The sequence below is a fragment of the Pseudophryne corroboree genome, chromosome 7 (genome assembly GCF_028390025.1).
Source record: "Pseudophryne corroboree isolate aPseCor3 chromosome 7, aPseCor3.hap2, whole genome shotgun sequence".
NCBI classification, from domain to species: Eukaryota; Metazoa; Chordata; class Amphibia; order Anura; family Myobatrachidae; genus Pseudophryne; species Pseudophryne corroboree.
The window spans coordinates 57,148,198-57,154,197 of NC_086450.1; positions in this window are offsets into that span (position 1 = coordinate 57,148,198).

A 6,000-nucleotide genomic window follows, 5' to 3' on the forward strand; every position below is an offset into this window, starting at 1 on the left:
TATGACATTTTCTGAAGAAATGTTTCTATGGGTTGGGTATGGAATGCCGGCGGCCGGGATCCCAGCGGTCAGCATATTGACGCTGGGATCCCAGCTGCCAGAATGCCAACAAAGGGGCGAGTGCAGTGAAGCCCCTTGCGGGTTCGCTGAAATGTCCACGCTGCCGGCTTGCTGTAATAACCACGCTGCGGGCTTGCTGCACTCGCTACAGGTTGTATTCCCACTCTATGGGTGTCGTGGACACCCAGGAGTGGGAATAGCCCCCGTTAGCCGGGATTCCATCTGTCGGCATTGTCAGTGGTCAGGATTTCGGCGTCGGTATCCTGACCGCCGTGATCCTGACTTTCGGCAGTGTAACCGCATCCCGTTTCTATAACATTTCATTTCTAAATAGTTTGTATGAGTATGTCATCTTACTACAGACAGATATGATGCAGAATCCATTTCTTTACCTTCAGTACAGTATGTTACAGTGCTAAATCCTGTGAAACTCTAAGGTACTGGGCTAACAACAACTAAACAAAAAAGAAGAGGTTTATTCTCCATTCTCTTTGACAAACCAGGTGATATTCAGGCAGAGCTGCCTTTAGGAATTGTTAAATCCCAGTGACAGATTTTACCTACCCACCAAAGTACAGTAGATATTATGCATTAAAATTAAAAACAGTATTCATAAAAGTGACCCATTTCCTATTTTGCTCTGAACATGGAATAGCTGTGATACCGTGAGGGAGAACCTATTAGTACATGCCATCGAATATAATAGTGTAGGGTGTAGGCTGATAGAATCGTATGGGCTGAAAACTTCCCACTGCTGCTCTGCTAAGCAGAGCAGCGAGTGATAGAGCCTCTGCCCTCCACCTTGGGACACTGCGGCCCGCAGGTGGGACAGCGGGAAAGTCCCCAAAAAACGGGTCTGTCCCGTGAAAATCGGGACAGTTGGGAGGTACTGTATGCTGTAGCTTGATCTAAACCAAAATCCAGACAAATTACATTCTTCTTCTAACCCCCTACTAAAGTAAAGATGTAGTACAGTGGTTGGAAGATAAAGGTCCTTTAATTTATTAAATCACAATTTATTGCCAGTGGTGGCTGCTACCAGTGGTCTTCAGCACAAAGCATATATAGCAGGATGGAACAGGGTAATACAGAACAGTGAAGTGCAGTGAGGTGAAAGTACGGGGAGGCACTAATAAATTATATATATATATATATATATATATATATGTCTATCTATCTAGCTATCTAGCTATCTATATATATATCCACAGTGAGTGCAGTCTTTAAAGGAACAGGAGCTTGCTCTGTGAACATATACTTTTCTAGTGAGAGTTTGAAGTTTATATTGGTCCTTTAAAGGAAATTAATCCTCAGTGAAATTTTTTTCCGGTGAACAGTTAGTTATCTGTTGCCTATTTCAATTTTTATTGGCCCTTTAAAGGAAATTACTCCTCAGTGAAGTTTATCCAATGAACAGTTTGGTATGTGTTGTCTATTTCAAACTGCAATCTTGCCCCTGAAGAAGTTCTGTTTAAGGGTTGAAACGCGTAGGGTATTGGTGTTTTAACCCATTCATTAGTACTGGAATCCCCACTAAAGAGCTCACACCCACTAGGGTGTTTGGTGGGGATACATAACATATGTTCCTGCTTGACGGTGGTTATATATAACACCTTTTTATGATGTAAGAAATGTTTTTATCTTTTATTCTGAATATTTTAAATACATTTAATACATTTTACTAAAGGCTATTGGTGCTGTGTTTGGGTTGTCTCTTCTGGTGAACGAGTATATTCCAGGTGACCGGACTCACTGGCTTTGAATGGTATTGGTGGCTCATGTTTCAATGAAGATAACCATAATTCTGGAATAAAATCAAGTCCTGCATGAACTGTACTCACAACTGAATGATTGAATCTCATCCAAATGTTTTATGAACTCCTATGTGGACAATTGTATTTAAGGTTTCAGCATCCTTGGTTCATAGGTTAGGTTTCGGGTGACCGGCGGGATACCGGCGGTCACCATACTGATGCCGGGATCCCGTTCTTTAGAATGCTGGTGGGGGATGAGCGCAATGAAGTCCCTTGTGGGCTCACTGCACTCACCATGCTGCTGGCTCCGTGTGCTCGCCACAGGTTCTATTCCCACGAGTGGGAATAGTCTCTGTTAGTCGGCATGGCACGACTGTCGGGGTGTTGAAGGGTCAGCATTCTGGTGTTGGTATAGTGACTGGCGGTCTACCGCATCCCGGTATATATATATATATATATATATATATATAATGTGACAAGGGACACGGACAGCAGGTTTATTCTTTCTCCAGCAGTTAGGCCACTCACCTGGTTATAAGAGCAGTTCACAGCAGGTTACAGGTTAAAGCATAACATTCCATGTTCTGACCATCAGCAATGGTATAAACTCCAATGGCTTCTAAAGTAATCCAAAATCCCCAGTCTAATGCCTGGCCAACTTGTCCAGCATCAGGAGCATTTTCCCTGTGTACAGCAACATTCTTAAAGGCAGCTAACAGGTGCTACTAATCAACTTGGTGGCAGTTTATTCTCTGACCTAACATAAAACCTATACTGGATCCACGTCCAGCTGCTGTTACATACTTAAACAGGGAAATCTTGCTGTATGTATATATATATATATATATATATATATATATATATATAAAGGAAGCAGTATGCAGCACTCCTGGCGTCTTAATAAATCAATCTTGTATAGCACAATCGTTTGGCAACGTTTCAGTGCCGTTTATTGTGGCACTTTTGTCAGGTTTAACAAAGTATAAAAACAGTCATGATAGAGTCCGTTATCTACCTTTTAACATTAGCTATATACTAATACCGTGTAGCCGTAATGGCCGCTAAACCACGTGCACGTGCTACGCCCTCCGTACGCTATTTGCGTATGAAGGCCTCGCACGTGGTACGCAAATTACGTACACACGCTACGCTGGGTGTATGGAATACACACAGCGAGCGTACACACAGACAGTACTTTTATAAACTTTAAACACAGAGCCTGATTATACTGTAAGTCTTAGTATTGAGATACTGCAATGATATACCACTGGTTAACCTGGATATTTAAGCAATTTGTTTGAGTGATTGAGATACATTGAAACCCTTTGTACTAGCTAGAGAAACACAGACACCCTGCTGAGGTTCCAAAACCTTTATTAACGAGATTTAGTTATGTAAAAAGGGAAAAATACAGTTAACATCTTATACACTACAGACTAACATCAATACCTAAACATGATAACTACACATATACAATATACAACAGTTTAACAATAACAGAGAGAGAGAGTATGGCAAATACAAACAGAGAACAAGTTGGTTACAGAGAAAAACTTACACACTGGGGAATGATCGCTGCGCAGTCCTGGTCACCAGCTCCATAGTTAGTCAGTGATGAAAACCTTTTGTGGAGAGTAGACTAGCTGATCCAGTCTGGCTGTTCCTTATATACACTGCATACAGTACACTACAAAGGGACCTATATCTCATTGTTCATTGGACACAGGAATCTGTCTTCACATTACAACAAAAGGTCATAGGTTTGTTTGAACAGGTGGTCTGTGACTATTCCAGACTGCTCAGGTGGGAGGGAATCTCAGGATTCCCACCACATGGACAATGAACCGCAAATACAGTAAATGTCCAGAAACTATTTATAGACATAACTATACGCAGGAGCAATTAATCTCTACCTAACCATCACCGGATTGTTTCTAATAAAATACTCTTCGGTTAGGTACCAAACACCATCGCTCAGACCCTATCTGACCCTTCGTATCATGCAAAGAGGAATTCCTTTGTTCATGAACCAGTTATACTAAACAAACTTACAGTTATTATTAAGGGGACCATTACCTATAAAACATACTATTCGGATTAACTATGTAACGATCGAGTCGCCCACCAGACGCACACAAACTCTACCGTAAATGCACATACCACGCGCCTGAGCGCACGACCGTGGAGGCGCCGTCACGCAACTGCGAATATGCGCACGCACGGGAGAGAATGTGCACGTGCAGAGGGCAAGCGCATGGGGTTAATATATGGCAACGTGCAGCATGATATTTTTCGACTTTGACAGTCCACCCTTTGGCAGTCATCAGTAACTGCCACTTCCTAAAACAGTTCAAACAGAAAAATATATGTCATCATGTAAATACCTTTTTATGATTGGGTAAAGGGAGGAGAGGAGAAGCTGGGAAAAATATGACCTAGTGAGATAGTAGTAGCGTGTGTGTATGAATCCATGTTTGAGGGGTCATGTATCATCGTGCCGTACGTGTTTTAAATCAAGCTTCGAGGTATTGCGAAGTATACATTTGAATCCTTCTTATCCCGTATTAAGGGTCTGTGGATGGGCTGTCAAACTCTAGCGAGCTCTTTTCGGCTTTTGGTTGCAACAAATGGGGGAGCACATTTAGTTGATGATACATGAAGGGGGGAACATGTGAATGCTGATATATGTGTCTATATTCCCTGTCGACTATGTGTGTCATTACCTGGAGGTTGTACAGATGAAGATAATAAACAATCATTATAAATGCAGTCGTAAACTATGTGAGTTTATATAAACAGTCGCCGATTGAGGTCTTGTCTGATGTCTTGTCTTGATGTACATGTTGTCTGATGTCTCTCGGTGCTTTTGCTATAAATAGCGAGCAAAAGCTTTTCCATTGTCCATAAAATTACAGTCTCTAAACTATTGGGCTATCATAAAAGTTAAAGTCACTAGGGATATTGGGGGCTTGTGGCATAGTTCATCAATGGTCTGTATAAAAGAGGTTGTCAAATTCTTCTTCCAAGCGGATGTCTTTGTACCTTGGAGGAAAACAAAGGAGAAACAGGTGAAAGAAACGGACCGTGGAATCACATTTTCATCACAACATTGTCTCTATCGTTGGGTCATAAATCAAATTTAAGAACCAAAAAACACACACACCTGGCGCTTTGATTGACTACAGATGAATGCAGCAATCCCAAAAGGGTCTTTGGTTTTAACCCTTATTATAGAACTGCAAGAAAAAAACACAAAACTGGGACTGCGCAATTCCCTCTGCTATGGATATTTATTATCACATAAAATTAATCTCTTAAAAATACATATAAACACATATATTACTAGATGCCGGCCAGCATCACATAAAAATAATAATATGAAATCAATCAATATATTACCAATGGGTCTAGTAATAGAGGATATATTACTTGATTCCAATATATACCTAATATACCTTATATCTTAGATTTTAAACGCTAAAAATTAATGAACCATTAATAACTTTCTCTTGAAATATGAGTAATATTACTTCCAATGGATTTAAATCAAAATAGATTGTCCAGCACTTTGTTATGGTTTGTGACATGCAACGATGCCGAGTACTTTTCCTTTTAGATAGTGATATTCTGTCCCAGCACAAATTCAGTTAATATCTCGATCCAAGCCAGAAAGTCTTTCTCCTCAATTAAAAAGACATCCACATTCAGTTATGCACTTAGAACCACATTATCCACATGTCGGGCTTCTGCCGTTTAGCTAAGCAGATCATACATGATAATAGCCTCTTAGAAAGCAATTATAGCGTTCCACTCTTTCAGGGTATAATACTGTGCCTGTACAAGTGTTCTTGGATAGATCGCTCCCGGCTGGTATAGCCTTATCTGGAGTCTCCGGGTTCTCACTGCAGCATAATTATCTTCCCAATCACTGTGGGATTTCTTATGCCCGCGGCCGGCCGGCCCGTTAGTGTCTCCGCTGCTAACTCCTGTAACGACAGACGCGTTTCCCCGCCTTCTATTATGTCGGCGGCTTCTTCAGTGTCAGATACTCATACTTTATTTCACCTGGTTTAAATACACACCCGCGCCTATCGCGCGTGCGTGTTATCGCTGCGGATCAAGCCTCATTATCCTTTTACGGATCAAGCCTCATTATCCTTTTGCGGATCAGGACTCATTATCATTT